The sequence below is a fragment of the Sipha flava genome, unplaced genomic scaffold (genome assembly GCF_003268045.1).
Source record: "Sipha flava isolate LNK unplaced genomic scaffold, YSA_version1 231_pilon_pilon, whole genome shotgun sequence".
NCBI classification, from domain to species: domain Eukaryota; kingdom Metazoa; phylum Arthropoda; class Insecta; order Hemiptera; family Aphididae; genus Sipha; species Sipha flava.
Window position 1 is genome coordinate 530,279 of NW_020272868.1, and position 16,445 is coordinate 546,723.

Genomic DNA, 16,445 nt, shown 5'->3' on the forward strand with positions numbered 1-16,445 from the left:
ACTTGCTAATAATGTTCGTTTACAAAAAATTAAAACTATTAGAGATATTCTTATGAATAAAAATGAAAATACGTCAAATGATAGTGATGTAACACCATCAGACATATGTTGTATAAAATCTGCCCCATTAACCTCGGTCAACGTTGAATACACCTTCAGTTGGTAGGAGTCAATTTTGAAACCTAACTACCGTACATTAAAATATGAAAATCTTCAAATGTATATTGAATCTAATTGTTTAGAAGAAGATAACAATTAAAATGATTAGATGAATAATTATTATTCATTAATTAAAAGTTAATGTAAAATACCAATCATTTTCTTAAATATTTCACGTTTCTTAATACATATTTTAGAAAAAATAAAGAACATTAAAATGTACATATTTTAACTTTTTTATTACATAAAAATCCACACCCTTTAAGTTATATAAAATATTTTTCAGATTTCAAACTTCTAAAGGAATTTATAAGTACCAATTTTAATAATTACCATTAACTTCATAATAATTCATTTAACGATTATATTTACTAATACAGCACTACTAGTTAATGGCTATGAAAATACATTTAATCATATTGTCTTAATTGCTAATTTTAATTTCTCCCATATAAAAAATTATCCACAAATTTATTTTAAAAAGCTGATGTTTTTCATCTTATAAACTATCAAACTTAGTTTAGAATATAAAATATATTCTAAAATATATCGATTATTATTCAATCATAATTGTTGAACTATAATATTAAAGTTACAAAAAATATTAATATTGATCACATTTAATATTATGTACATTTTTTTATTTTAAAATTATGTAATCAATTATTTATAAATAATTATAAATTGAAAAATAAAATTTCATTTCCATTTTAGAGTTAGAATAAAAACCTAAAATCCATAAAAATGAAAAACATTTTATTTACCCCGTTCTTGGCAGCCATTTTATTTCATCATTCACATACTTTTATAACAAAATTGCAAATTTTTTGTTTTCAAGGCTGTAAAAAAAAAAAAAAAATTAATAATTATGAATAAAATTAATTGAAATAATAGAAAATGAGCTAATAAAACTAAATCAAGTATTACAAAACATTCAAAGCAGTAGTCACTCTACAAATACTCTTAATAAATATTTATAATTTAAAAAACCCATATATTTCATGATAAAACAATACAATCAGCAAGTTTACATTTAATTGCAATACATTGCAATTTACGATCACCGATTTATCATATCCAACTTTAATATGTATTCAAAGATAATTAAAATATTTGAATTGTTTAATAGAAATGCCTATTGCAGTCTTAGAGAATTCACACCAATATATTGACAGAAATTTTGGATCATTTATATTAAATTACAAATAAATTATACTTTCGATTTGTATGATCAAATTTAAATTACATATCCCAATTTAATTGAATACAATTGAACTATACAACTATAATATAGTTATTATATGAAGTATATTATCCAATTCAATTTAATTAAAAATAAAATACATTTAATCTATACCTATTTAATAATCATATTAAATCAATAGCAAACTTTAAATTAAATGTTTTGTATGAATTTGTTTTAAACAATAAATTATTAATTTTAATACAAATCATTGGTTATCATTTATTTATTTAACAAGTTTATAAAACAATACATTGAAATAAATTGAAACAGATAACATATGCATGAAAATTTAACAAAAATAAAAAAAATTATCATTTCAAACTATTTTACTGTATAAACATAAGAATATTACATATGGTTGATCAAAAAACATACTCAAAATGTAGTTAAATTGGACAACTAGTTTTGCATAAAAAATAATAATATATGTCAATAATAAATTATTTAAAACATCAAATAATAAAAATTACATAACTTAATATTTTAGTATCAATACAAAATGTTTATATTTTATAATATTAAATGTAGAAACTTATCAGTTTAATAAATATACAAATGTATAGAAATAATAATTTTTAACAGATCAATCAAATAAATAAATATAAGTTACCTTCATTGAAATGTAAAGCTTCCTGAATAAAATATATTTCCTTTCTGCAGTTTAACCTAGAAAGGTAAAAAAATACTTTAATATCACAATAAAATTATTGAAATTACACCTATAGTTTTATAAATTTGCACATTTGATTTAAAAAAATTAATTTATTGAACTAAGTGAAGTCATCATTATTTATAAGTATATATATATATATATATATATTAACTATTATTGCAATAGCATTAACATAGTTAAAAAAAAATATTTTGCTCTCCTAAATTTATGTTCAGTGATTACCAATAAGACAATACAAACAAATATAGTATTTAAAAGTACCCCCATAATTATAAATTGATATAACATACAATAAATCTTAGTAATATATAAACTTTTGAAATACTAAAAATTAGTAAGAAAAGTCAGCATAAATGTATTAATTTATAGTAAAATATTTGATATATGAATCAGTAATGCCAGAATTTCGACTAATGACAGATATAAATTGTTTATTTCTTATCAAACATTCACATAATAACATTTTAATATATTATAATTATTAATATTTAGAAATGAATTGATGTCTTAACCAATCAATAAATATATTTAATATAAAACAAATATTTTAGAATTAGACTTATAATACTCAATCATTTATCAAAATAATTGTACTATGCAATTTATTTATCTCATTCAATACATAATAACTTATTTGTTTATCAACAATTTATATTAAAAATAAACAACTATAACCCTGAATTTATTATATAATACCAAACTTTAAATTTATTAACAACTTTTTAATCATATTTATTATCTGTACTATACACTCATAGCATACTCAAATAAATAGGTATGTGCCATTGTCATGTAATATTTAATAAAACGTGGATATAAAATAATAAAAATAGTGTGACTGATAAGTGATATTATTGGTGAAATTATTGAAGTATTAACTAAAAATACTGATAATACTGATTGTGATTTATACCATTGATCCATTAAAATGATAAATGTATATTTTTAAATGGTATTCCTACAAAATAACAAATAAGATATTTATGGTTTATAATGGTACATCACTAAGACATGCATAGTGAATAATACATTTTAATTGAAGAAAATCTAATTTATAATTAGAAGCGGCCAAGGTCAGTATAACTATTTGCTACATAAATGGCAAATCAAGATAGACCCTAAATATGATTATGGTGCAGTCAAGCGAACAATGGAATACATAGTAAAAAATTACACTTAAAGGAAATTTGTTGAAATCTTAACTGAGATACAGCAATGAACAATACAATAAAATGGCAGGATTCTTTGGACGTTGACATTTAATGACATCCGGTATCAAAGGAAAAAGAAGTGTATACTTTATTGTAGTAATTTAAAAATTTATCTTAGTCGTATTCTATATTTTATACTTGTTATATTTTTTAATTTAATTTTAAATCTGTTTAATTATATTGCATTCAACAAAAAGTCATGGGATGATTATAATTTGTAACTACTTATACAATATCAAAAAATTAAGAATTTATTTTGAAAAGAAAAGAAAAGAAAATGTTTTATTAGTTTATTAAATACTTAATTAAAATACGCATTATATTAAACTACAGATAATTAAATTATACTCCTATTTTTATTTTATCATCATTATTTTCATTAGATATATTGATAAAGAAACATCCTTAATTTTTGGATAAACATCAGTCAATATAAATATTTACCCATGGTCTTATTAAGTATTAAGTTTATGTATCACCTTGCAAATACTGACAATAATTAAATGGAAAAAAATGTCTTTAAGTAATTTTTAATAAATCACTACAATTATACTTAATACTGGAATGGATGGACAGTTACATTTATGAATAATTACGATTGATTTTTAGAATGGACGGCCAATTAGAGGGTTTTAAATACGAAAACCATGTGGATTACCATGTAAAAATCAATAATATGAAACCAATGTCCTCGTGCGGTGGTCTCAATATACACTTTTCGAAGCAATAACGTCATGTGCATTTAAAAAAATATATTGCCGACACAAGAAATGCAACTATAAAATGTAAATATAAGTATAGCTCAATTTCTTATCTGAACCACGAACATAATACCTATGTCTTGCATAATGACAATATTCAAAACGTTCAAACCATTAGATTGCACGTACCGTTAATGGACATTTTGATGTCACGATCCATAGCAGTGTGATAAATATGATAAATATCAGCTGTAATGCCGAACACGTTTCGTGGATACATCGCCGTCGAAGATTGTTGTTACTCGAAGCAAAGCCGAAACTTGAAATTTGAATTGATCGACAAGAATATCATCAAAGAAAACATGAAACTAAATGAGAGGGCTGTGTAAGAGTGGAGGATACAAAGCGCCGTCGTCCGCCGGGAGTCCAACGAGCGGCGGCGTCTCTTTCGGTCGACCGGTCTCAAACAGTGCGGCCAACGTCGAGAAAAAACAACGGTAATTATTGTGTGTGCCAATCTATTGCGACCGACAATAGACGTGGTACAAAAATGTAAAAATATATGTATTATTTTGTTTCATTGACAACTATGAGAAAACGTTAAAACCAATTTCGCAATCAATCGCGAACATTTGTTTTTCCGTTCGATTAGTTGTATGATTTATCATTTCATACTCCACCGGTACTCTTCCGTAACTCAAATGGTCACTCTGATTGGTAAGGATGCACGTCGTGAAACACATGATCGACGTTAACACGGTGGACCAGCAACGTAATGGCCCGACGTTACATTGCACTCCCCTTATTTTTAGAAAATTTCTGGCAATAATGTTCGAGATTTTACAATACATGTTTGTAACTTCGGACCACTGTTTTTGATCGTGAAACGAATACATCGACAATCAATGTTTATATGCTTATATTGTCAAATATAATTTACAACAATCGACTTATTGTTTTACATTTAAAATAATACTATAGACATGTTTTGTACATTATAAATATATTTACGAGAAATAAGTGTATTATAATAACTTGCACCTAACTGCTCTATAATAACCTAATCTATTTAATTGTAAACAATGTAAGTTTAGCACAATATATTACCAATTATTATTTCCAAATAATTATTGAATATTAACCCGGCGTTAGTCCCGCTAGTGTATATTACGTCGTTGGTCGCACCGCGGTCCTTTTGACCGCGTTATAATTTTCTGGAATATAATTATAAAAAACGTTGTTTCATACACGTTTAGTAATTTTATTAAGACAAATCAATTTTCATACAACTTTAATAACTTATAACTTTATTTACAAAGAAAAAAATCAAAACTGAAAGTTACTTTCTTATATATAAAATGGGTACCTAATTTAAAAAAGCAATGTATGAATTTTATTTAAATTTGTATACTGTATTTTATGTATGTATGAGTAACTTAAATGAATAAATAAAATAAATAATAATATAAATAAAGTCCGGAAATGTTAGTCTAATAATAACCTAATCGGCAATGTTGATCGTAATAATTAAAATAATAACATCATTAGTCGCGATTTGGTCAAAATGACCGCAATTAATGATATATCACATTTATCTTAATTTATTTTATATATACGAAATTAAATATACTTGAATATTATAATATAATTTTTAATAACATTATTGAAAGGTATAATGAGTATCAATGGTTAAAATATAAAACATAAATGTTTTATTAAACATGTAAAAAAAGTGCGGTCATTTTGACCATAGCTCGACTAACGCCGGGTTAATAATACATAAAAATAATATTTACATTTATATATAACTATTATTCATCTTAAACCGATGTACGTATACAATCTGTATTTATATACATTTTATTTTTGAAAAGAGTTAACTCCCCTCCAGTACAACTCATTTAATACATAATTTAAAATCATACCTGATTTATATTTTTATTGCTGATTTACTGATTTATTAATTACGACTTGTTATATGTGTGCACTAAAAACATTTAGGTACCTTACGCTAAATTCATAAAAATTTAAGTATTTATCAAAAAAATATGTTTACAGTGATTTATGGCCTTCAATATTTGACCCAGTAGAAAATATTACCTATATTTACCTAATGGATGACGTTATTCACGTTTAATTACACTTTCTCAATTTTGTAAAAACCACCAGAGCCTAATTTCTCATTAGTTTTCATACAAATCATTGTTATTTTTTCTTATTTATTTTTTTTTTTTTTTATTTTGTAAATTTAAACTTATAACTGACAATGTTTATTAATCCCTGCGACTCAAATAAATTGTATGTGTACTTATTATTTTTCTATGTACTTTATTTTTTATTTTTTATTTTATTGTTATTTCAAGAATTAAAATACACAATTAAGATTATTTATTATTTTGATGTTAGGGTGACGCGGTGTTTAATTGTAGTGGCTAAAGGCAGTGGCGTAGCCAGAATTTTTAAATGGAGGGGGCTAACCACTTTTTTTGGATAAGTAAGGTAAGAGAGGATATGAGAATTCACCCTTAACCCCCCCCCACCATCTACCACCAAGTTTCTAAACGTAATTCAAGCATTTTAGTAAAGTTTTAAAAATATTTATTAATATAAAATTTATAATAATAATAATAATTTTGGTTTCAGTGTTCAGTCACTTGCTCCACTCTGACAGCTGCATTCTCTTAGGCGAATTTCTGGCAATAGTTAACCTATTCAGTCTGTTTTCCAACATGGTGCTTCTTAAAAAAATTTTTAAGCGATTAAGTGCTGAAAACGTTCTTTTCGAAGTGAAAGAGGTAACTGGTAACCTGGAGAATAATTGTAAAAGTATTTTAATGTTAGGTCGAAGATTGGTGCGATGAGAGAGTGAATCAAAAGCAGAATTCGGTTTTGGAATAGTATTTTGACTCCATTGTTGCCTCCATATGAACAGGTCAGCTCTGATTGTAGATGAGGTATCATCATGGAGATCTTGGACATATATTTTAGCAGCTTTTATAATATTTTTATCGTCATACATATTTAAATTGACCGGAATAAGTCCTTCAAGTGGCATAACATCAATATGCCTTTGATTAAAACGAGCATTGATTCTATTAAATATTCAAGATACATTATACATATAAACACGGCCCATGGGGGAGGCTATAGCCCCCTTAGCCCCCCTTGGCTACGCCACTGGCTAAAGGTGACATAAACGAAAAAAGAATCACTGCACTAATGCCACGAATATACAATGTACATACACACGTTATACATGTAAGTATTCAGTAAGAGTATTGGGTATTTGTGCTTACGTTATCTATGTATTTGATACTGTGATGGTCAAATTTATTGCTAAAATACTAATTAGGATTTTGGTTTTGTTTACCGTCTACAAGTTTGATCGCTTATTTATATAAAAAATAATAATGATGTGTATTAATAATATTTAGTTATAATGTATAAAATTACTACATTTATAATTAAATGGTAAAACTAAAATATTTTGTGCCAAATAGTTGTAGGGGATTTGTGGGGGATATTGCTCCCCAAGGATTACCTTGGGGTGAATAATTTTAGCACACCCAAGTTTTATACTGAATGTATACATATGCTGGAGCAGTTGTCCACTCAGCCATTTTGATTAGCCATACGACGTGACTGGAATTCCCACAATGGCGCAAGACTTACACTTTTTTCCATGGATGCGTCAATGAGAGCTCACATTCCACCTGGTTATACGACAAAGTTAAGCACGCAAACACGATTAGTAAATAATATAACTATTAATAAACAAGACACAATTAATCTACTGGATAGTATTTACTAATTAGTTAATTATTAACTACGTTTATTTATTATTCATCATATGTTATAACTCACTGACCTGACAGTTGAAGACTGGACCACCTACCCACAAGTAAAATACTATAAAGTAAGTTAATTAGATATATATCTTACCCAGTGCCGTAACTGAACTACTCGAGGCCCGTGTGCAAATCAAAATTTTGAGGCCCCTTATCATAGTACATTTTAGAATACTAGTATTTGACCTTAAAAAACTTCATAATTTGGTACGAGGCTCGGAATCTGCATGCAATGCATACTCGGTTATTACGACATTGGTCTTACTTAAATACTAGATTTAGCGTCACTGAGCTTGCATATAATATATTTATATTTAATAGGTTTGTATATTAAAATATGAATTTAAAAATACACCGTGTAGGAATAAATAAGTCACAAATGAGTAGTGTTGTATTAAACATAAATATTATATTTTGCAATAAATAATAACAATGGTTAAATAATAGCGGGTGTGTATAGAAGCGAAAGAGAGTAAGTTTCCACTTGAGCAGAAAATCACGTAGTTCTTTAGGAGACGAATTGTTTGCCGTACGACTGCAGTAGATTCTAGTCTTTGAAAATTAAGTATAATATGTAAAAGAGTTAATAACACTGTATGGATCGTTTGATTGCATTTCGATGGCGAATAAAAATCGGTAGCGGGTGATGTGTTCAACGGCGCAGTAGGCTGTAGACCGGTTGGTAGGTCAATGGGTAGTGGTAGGCCGGGTAGGTATAGACGGACGGGTAAGTGACGACATGATTTATGGGGTACGTGATGATTTGTTGGGCCGAGATGGTGGCGATCAAAGCCATGGCAGCGACAAGCAACAACTGAAATAAACGTAAATCCTAATATTATAATAAAATATGGATTAATTGATGCACAACAAAATGACGAGACACTCGCTGTGGATACACGATGCGGGTTAGTCGTGTATGGCCACTTCACGAAACGGAGAAATTTTGCATGTATACTCTGCTGAGTTGTGCAGTGCAGGCACACATATATAATATAATAAATAATTTATACATGCATAGAGTTACATATATATATCCATACATATTTATAAATGTGGATGCACTTAACGCAGCCGACAACGATACATGCTATTACGGGTGGTATACGTCATTCGAGTAGTGACTATATATAATATTTGCATCTATATATTTGCTATAAATATTTCTACGCCGTACCAAATTTACTTCACGGTACTTATAGCGGTGTATTATTTAGATTTTGGTACTCACCATTAACTTGTACATGATGACGAGTGTCGAATGAAAGTTTTTCGATGAGTTTTGACAAAGTTTAGTTCGTTCGTGTATCTGTGACGACTGCAGCGGATCACTGATATCGTCCCAGGCTTCTGCATCGGTATTTATAATAGTCTTCCCCAGAACCTGCCTTGAATATTTTATTTTTTTTCTAAACGTTTTCGTTTTGAGTTACACGTTTATATTTTTTCTCATTTTTTATAGAAAAAATTGCGAAAAACGACTGGTTTGCATTCGTAAGACTAGTTTTAGCAAAACATTTCATATATATTTTCATAGAATATTATAACTACGGATCACGACCGCGATTCTCGGAGGTCTCGGACATGCGTATACACCCGTATAAAAATGAAAAAATACGCAATATTTTATGCATATATTATGCGTACGCCATATATCGTCATCTTCAGTCGTGTCTTGCGACGGTCGGCGATGTCACTGGTACGACCTTGGACCGGAAATATAAAATATATATAAAATGCGTTTAGAGTAGGTGTTTTATAAGTGTATGCATACATAATGCTACAGTAGGTCAGACGGTCAGTGTTTAATCGTCCGGTACGCTTCTCGCTCCAGGTAGATATACCTCAGCGAAAAAACCGGCCCTTGAAATTTGTAACGAAAAGATTTTTAACGAGATCGTACGTTAACTACGAAGACGACTCCGGACAATATACATTTATATACATAAACATACCCATGTGTTATTTATTACGTATTTTTTAGCAAGTCAGGTAACTTCGCGTACACGCGAATACGTCATTTCTTAGTATACATTTCATATCATTCAAGTAAACATTTTTTTCCTGCCGAGACCTGCTGGTCGCTACGGAGGAACATAAATAAGTAATATATAATTATATGCAATATTGTGCCGCAATAATGAGTAATAAAGTAGGTGACACGAGGAACGTAATGTTTTCGTTGAGAAATACAATATGCCCGTAAATTAAGTGCAGCAGTCCAATAAACTAAACTCAACATCAACCGCGTCGCCGTTATGATAATATATTAAAAACATGTCACAATCATACTTCATTGTAATATTGTACTAGTTTGCATTGAATTAATTTTATAAAATATAATTTATTAATTTACCATATTATCGGCCTCGTGGTCATTTATATATTACCTATTGTACTCATATTTACATATGTGAAAATATGTTATACAATACAAATACTTGATTAATGGTTTAAAGACTAAACCCTAGATTAGTTTTTCACGTTTAACTGAGGTTTTTTTCATACGATTTTAATTTGGCTATATTTGATACATAAAAACCAATAAATCATTATCCTTATAACAATATTTAACCAATATTACAAGACAGGATTAATGAACATTTTTATTTGTTTTAATAGTGACAACAGTTATATCATAGGTAATTTGACACTGACATATACGAAAATATTTATTCGTCAGATCAATATATCGTCAGATAAGACGTCAGTTAGCTTTTAACTTATAATAATAATTTATTAAAGACTGTTCTAATTTAATTATTATACTTATCTAAATTCTAAGTATAATTTCACTAAAGTTTTTATATTGATAAAAGCATTGGTTGGCTGTTGCACTGAACACTATTAGTGAATTGCAGCTCAATCCCTAAATAAAGTACGATTTTCGATCTGGACTTTTTAGAGGGACGAACGATTTGCGGCCATACAATAATGTACACATTAAATATTTAGTACATACACATCACTTTATATATATATATGTATAAATTGAAAAAAAATATTAAAAGTAATTTACTAAATTAATTATAATAATACTAATAATTTCCAAATATTCAATAAATATTCAAATCAAAGTAAAAATATATTACAGCATAATAATATAATATTTTATATTTCAAATTTTCTTATAAATAATATTGTTATGTCATTTTTTTTCATTTTATTATTATTATTATTGTTTTTTTTTTAATTATTGTTTTAGAGAAACATAAAACTTAAAGATTTAACTAAACCAAAATTCTTTTAGTTCAAGATTCGTCAGTTTTCTAATGAACGCGTTTTCTTTGTTTTTCATATATAGGTACTTATGTAAATAGGTATTTTTAGGTACATAAATAAGAATAATTACTCAGACCGCAACTTATCCATAGACGAACTGAATACTGTTTTTAATAAAACAAGATAAATAAAAATAAAAAATTAATATTTTTAATTTTTAATTATGTTAACAAATATGTATTATAACTAAAGAGATGAAGTTGTAAGTTTATCAAATTAAATATTATATTTATGAATTGTGACCTGTGACGACGGATAATGTTAATTAATCAAATTTAAAATTATCAAGTTATAAATTCTCAGCTTTAAATTATCATGAAAATATTTTAATAAGTGTAAAGAAAATTTTCAGATATTTTTCTTTCAACTATAATAGGTATTTTGAATTATTTAAAGTTCATTAAAGGTATAGGAATAATACATAATATATTTACATCATAAATTGTGTTGCTAAAGGAAATTTCTACTTATGAGTTCATTAGCAAAAATCATCCATTGTATATTTATGTATTTTTTGAAAATACATATTTTAGTCTAACAAGCAACAATTCAATAGTAAGTTAACAGTGTATACAATTTTTTAGAAATAAATTTATCTGTGTTAGCAGACATAATATATTTATTTTTCTTAAAGCTTCAGCATGAACATTTACTATTTTGCATTTTTAAATATGGGTAAGTATAACTCATATACAATTCTTAAATTAGACAGAAGAAAATTAACAAAATAAATTACTTTTTATAAATAAATTATAAAATTATTAAAATTCAGGTAAAAACAAAAATATGAAAAATAATAAATGAATGCAATTTATCAAGTATGTTTTGGACGATTACAATATTATTAGAACATGATGAATTAGAATGAATGAGGAGACATATTTTTATTTCACATAATGGCGTATAGCTTAGGTATTACACATTAACATTTTATGCCACGGTTATTCAAACTTTTTAATCCCATGTCTCCATTGAATCTTCAAAGTATTTTGACGGTTCCCAAATTATTACATGGACTTCACCCCCGTAGTGTTATCTCTGTCTTTCAAACGTGCAACATAGTCAATTCGCAATCAATATTAAACCAATTTTATATTGTTAGCTTTAATATAAAAGTAAACTGATAACAGATATACATTATAGTAATACTTTAAACTTAAATAGAAGAACATTATTTTTCTTAACATTTAGGTTTTTAACTACAATTAATTCATAAGTGAGTTACGAATATATAAAATATTACGATTTAAAAACACTTATAACTTGTTTGTAAATTAAAATATTGTAAAAATTTACATGAAGATACAGATAATATTCTCCCTTTAAAATTGATAATTTATCAATTTATAATATAACTAAAATATAATAACAAGTATAACATATATTTTAATATAATATAACTCACATCTGTTTTAACTTATAAGCATACATTTTCGAATAATATATTTATAGTCTCGACATTTTAAGGATGAAAATAATTTATTACTCTATTCATATTAATTTTATTATAATGTTCAGTTTTACACTACAAGAAAATTGTTTATATACCTATAATTATTTAATATTTACATGAAATTTTCGGACGGTTGAATATAAAATGATTTTTATTAAACTCTTCTGTATACTGAAAAATAATCATAAATCTGTAACAAATTTTGAGAAAATCATAATCGATACTTAAAATTATCAAGATAAAATGAAGTTTTAATTATAATAACCGATGTTGAATTGTGATGTAAATGATATTATAATAGATTTAAATAAATAGTACCTTATAATCAGGGGCGTATTTATGAGGGGCGAGGGGGCCCGGGCCCCCTCCGAAATGAAAAACACCATTGTTAAAGATTATTATTTTTAACATAGATATGTCTTAATGCTGGGGGTTTACGAAAATTTGTCGCGACACTGAGAATGTTGCTTATGCGATAATTTAAAATTTTATATTTATAAAATATGTTTATTCTTTTAAAAAAATATGTGGTGAATTTTGAGTGACTCTAATAAAAAATTTGTTTATTACAATGTAGTTTTTAAACTTTTAAAAAATAATAAATCATTAAAAAAATTGAGTTTCTTATTTTTCTGATGGTGTAAAGACTGTCGAGAAGTCTTATAGTATTAAAGTAATTTTTTTCGTAATAGTGTGCTTCCTTCTTCCTTCCACCCAAAAATCAAATACATAATCGGCCCCCTCCGAAATGAAAACCTATATACACCACTGCTTATAATATATCACAACCTTGCACTAAAGAGTATATGATTCAAACAAAACCTGAATTGAGGGAAGGTGGTTGGACCACAATTTTAAAATATTAAATACAATATAAATAGTATTTACAATGAATAGTAAAAGGAAAAACGGTTTTTTTCTTGATTATTTATTTGAGAGGAACCCTAAATTATCTGCCTAAAGGTAAACTTCAATCGTGCTTTGAATTCAAATATGAAACTATATCAATTAATACCAAATATATATTTTCAATGGTCATAAGAATAATGATCTAAAATATATTATATAGAAGAGAGCTATCTAACATTATTTATAAACGTTTTTCTTGATAAATTTCATAATCACACAATAACTTGTTATGATAACAACATTAGAACTATGAATAATTTCCAAGCACCTTTAAATATGTACTAAATATGCATTTAAACATTTTTAATTTTTTTTTCAAATATCAAAAGAGCAAAATTATTTATCCAATTATTATTTTGTTTTGTTACGCCTATTACTATTTGTATAGATAACTTATATGTTAGACATGAAGTTATAATGCATAAGACATATAAAAAAAATAGGATAAAACATACATTTTTATTCACGCAATAATAACTTACACAACAATATTTAAAAAAGGGTCATAGGTATATTTTTATATTTATTCTTTGAAAATGTAGTCTTAATCGTTAATATTATTATGTAATTCATTCAGAATGACTTAATATTGACTATATTACTAATACTCAGTTTTGAGTAATTAAATTTGATGAAATGTTAAATATATTTACCCAATTTTAATAAAATAAAATAATATAAGATAAATATTTTAGTTATTATTTGTAAAAATTATTCTTTTTATAATATGATTGAAAAAATTTTTATTGGTAAAAAAAATGTATTAAAACTAATATTGGTATAGAATAACAATAAAAATGAAAAATGCAAATAATACAATTCCAGTGACATTTCGGTTCTTCAAGGATAATAATAGAACTTTCATAGGCATAATTAGATTAAAAAAATTTGGGGGGGCTTTAGTCCCTCAAATACATTTTTCAATCATTGTCTCTCAGAAGCTTTTTTTCCACCCTTTACCCTCTATAAAAAATGTGCTTATTGGAAGGCAAGTAAAATTTAAAAATAAATAATAAAACAATAATTCACTTTTAAGTATAGATAACAGATTTAATATAGATTTTTACATTTTATTTTATTTTATTTTATTTTATTTAGCTTTTAGTATTAACTATTGCAGCTCAACAATTATATTATCTACAACGTAATTAAATTAAATTAACAATAAGATATTGTATCATAATATTGAATAGGTATACAGAATAGAAAAAAAAACCATAAATATAATAATATTAATAAGGTTAGTATAAAGATAAGGGCGTATAGATTACATAAATAGGTTGAATGCAATTGTTGGTAATTGGTTGTGATAATTTATGGGGAATTCGTTGTGAGTTTGTTTATTAGGACGGTGAGAAGGGAAAGTAGAGGGTTTAATAAGATTTTTATTTCAATCAGAAATGTAGATATAGTATCAGAAATAGTGTGTGTTGGTTGCTCTGAAGATATGTTGGCATACGTTGGACCCACTTTGGTGTTGTTGCCATGATGACGAGAGTACGAGCTTCTTGCCTTTGAGTATCTGGCATTTTTGTTTTTTTTTTATTTGATAGTACCAATTTCTTGCGAATTGGGCATCCTTTGTATGAGGCTGTGTGATCACTAGAATACAGAGCGCATTTAGCCGGGAGTGACCGGTCTTTGATACAGTTCGCAGTAAGATGGTCCTCACCACATTTGACGCACCTAGGGGAGTGACAACAGTAATTGCGGGTATGATCATATGCTTGACATTTAAAACACTGAGGTGGGTCATTAATTTTAGAGTGTGGTTTTTCGATGACTACAATGGAATGGAGCAATGTTGATATGTTGAAGATAGTGTGGTTATTATTCTTAAGTGCCAATTCGACGTGGAAAAGAGGTAATGGACGTTGATTCTTTCTTATATTCACCACGCGTACCACAGAGTGTCCATGCTCCGCCAGGGCATCGGAGATATCGGATAGAATAGTGGTATGATGTAAATTGCGAATTACAACCTTAAAGTGACGCATGTAATGGGGACGGAAGATATGAAATTCCGCGCTAGTGCTTATTAGATACTTCGAAATGGTGGCGAAGGCAGGGTGACTGTTGGCCCTAATTATTAAATAAGATGGTGTGGATTTACAAGAAAAATCATTAATACCCGTGAGGTGTATTAATTTTTTATGAAACTCAGAAAATTTTCTGATGTTCTTTACGTAAATCGCCGGCATATGAATGGACTTCAGTACGTTTTGACTTGGTGGTAGTTGCTCGCGCTCTGTAGCATTGGAGTTAGACGTAAATACGTCCGATACCAGCTCATCATTGGCCGTTGACAAAACAGCGAATCGAATTGGCGAGGTGAAAGATTTGGTTTTTTTCTCATGCTTGGGAGAGCTGGAGTGCGAAGACAAGTGTCGTTTAGAATTCGTTGCCGGTGATGATTGAAGCAATGCCATACTAATATATGTGAAACGGTTCGCTCCGTTACACACCCATTAAATATGTGTTGCGTAATAACGATCGGACTACTGTCATTAAACGTTGCCAATACGGACTACGGAGCGTGATAAGCACGTGCTCCCGCGATGATGGACGAAACCGTACTGGGCCTAAGAATATTTATGCCAAAATGCTTAGCCAAAATATGTTTATATACAATAATATATACAAACTTTCATCTACAGAATGCACATAGTGAATTTTAAAATTTTTTTCAAATTCTCTTTAAAATTGAATTTTGTAATTTAGGTAGATCAGAGGCATAGGGCGCTTCGGTCCATGAAAAATCACAGGGCGTGCCTGGGCACGCCCTGTACGCACGCCTATGGACATTGTCCGTTGTAATGTTTAACATTAAACGCAAGATTTTCATTTATGCGTTCTTCCAGGAATTGCGCCCGGGGCGTAGGCACCTCCCGCCACCCCCTAGCTACGGCCCTGGATAACAATCAATTGAACTGGACACTAAACAAATAATCTATTATTGTATA

General features: G+C 27.7%; 1 long non-coding RNA gene across 1 annotated transcript; it reads right to left on the bottom strand.

Annotated features, from left to right (window-relative positions):
* Positions 1-968: 968 nt before the first annotated feature.
* LOC112683620 lies at positions 969-4,436 on the bottom strand. The gene is made up of 3 exons (XR_003148602.1): positions 4,180-4,436; positions 2,016-2,071; positions 969-998 (listed from the first exon to the last, which is right to left on the bottom strand). It is a non-coding gene; the product is annotated as an uncharacterized LOC112683620 (long non-coding RNA).
* Between the last annotated feature and the right edge of the window lie 12,009 nt (positions 4,437-16,445).